Here is a 1,387-nt window from a genome sequence, read left to right on the forward strand (position 1 = left end):
TACATGCTAGTTTTGTGAACATGACGTAAGTAATTTCCCTCCAAGACACTTATATCTGACTTTAAACTCTTCAAACACTGGCTGTAACAGTTGTTTTAGCGTCAGTTTTAAGAACTTAAGCCACCAACAGTTTTAAAAACTGTCCGTTGTGGGAATTGCAGGGTTTGGTCTCCATCACAGTGATAAAATTATCTTTGTTTCAGGCGAAACCGATTGATAGCTTAGTGATTTTGGAAAATCTGGGTGACACAACAAACCTCATTAGCCACTTTTCCACAGTAGAGCCAATTAGAGCTTGCTGCAGTGAGTGCTGCCTTAGATCCCAGCTAACAAGTTGTCTTGGCAATACGTTTCTAAATGAACAATATCATTTGAAGGAAACAGAATGATAAATGTTGGGAAAATATGAGCCAGTGGTATAAACTTCTGTAACACTTGACCATTTCTGAGTACAGGAGAGGTTTGTATGTATGATGGTGTGGATTTTACTTATCATGTGTATGACAATACAAAACCATGTGAGAGTATGAGATGACTTATTTTATAAAGAAAACCTGGAGTGAATATGATGTATGTGTGTTGTTGTTGTTGTTGTTGTTATGGGTATAGGAGTGTTCAAACCAAGTAAGGGTCAAATACGGGGGTGAAACGTAAATGCATGTCCGTTTAAAAAAAAAAAAAAATTTAGTGTATAAATAGTATGTATTTGTGACTAAAGGTCGTAAGTGGAGAAATACATTTGAACAGCAGCATTTTGAATGAACGGGTCAGGATCTAAATTAGCCACTGACCTGTTTTTTATTTAAACTTTGGTTTGTGATAATTCAAGATCGTTTATCAACTTTACAAAATTGTGATTACAATAATTTAACTATCATTGATTATTTTTATTATAGATTTATCTGTTGATTATTTTTGAGATCATGCTATTAATCGTTTAGTCTATAAAAATGTATAGAATTGTTCATCGAAACTTGCTAGAGCCAAGGGTAGCGTCCAAAAATCATACATTTAAAATGATGTAAAACAGCTGAAAATCAACAAATCCTCACAGTTGAGAGGATCAAAGCAGCCAAAGTCTGGCATTTCTGCTCATAAAATGACTTAAACGATTAATCAATTATTAAAATTGTTGCTGATTAATTTTCTGTCTCTTAACTAATCTTTGAACTCTGTAATCATGTAATGATTGAACACATTTATGTTGAACATCAGCACGATTAATGTGATTATTGATATTGGTTGATGGATTTCAACCATATCACCGTAGCCCATATTCAAACATGAGAGTTGGATTTCTGAGAAACAAAAATATCAGTTTACTTGGATTTGTTTGGGTTTTGGGACAACGCTGTGACCCCAAGGTCAGAGAGCTTCACTGGATCAC

At 34.3% G+C, this 1,387-nt stretch overlaps 1 protein-coding gene across 4 annotated transcripts in view; it reads left to right on the forward strand.

Annotated features, from left to right (window-relative positions):
- pkn1a (protein kinase N1a) overlaps window positions 1-569 on the forward strand; it is a 52,509-nt gene extending 51,940 nt beyond the window's left edge. For all 4 annotated transcript variants that reach the window (XM_044191520.1, XM_044191523.1, XM_044191519.1 and 1 more), the window contains exon 23: window positions 1-569. This exon is cut by the window's left edge and continues 1,292 nt beyond it. The gene's annotated coding sequence lies outside the window, so the exon portion shown is untranslated.
- Window positions 570-1,387: the final 818 nt, after the last annotated feature.

The sequence above is a fragment of the Siniperca chuatsi genome, linkage group LG3 (genome assembly GCF_020085105.1).
Source record: "Siniperca chuatsi isolate FFG_IHB_CAS linkage group LG3, ASM2008510v1, whole genome shotgun sequence".
Classification (NCBI taxonomy): domain Eukaryota; kingdom Metazoa; phylum Chordata; class Actinopteri; order Centrarchiformes; family Sinipercidae; genus Siniperca; species Siniperca chuatsi.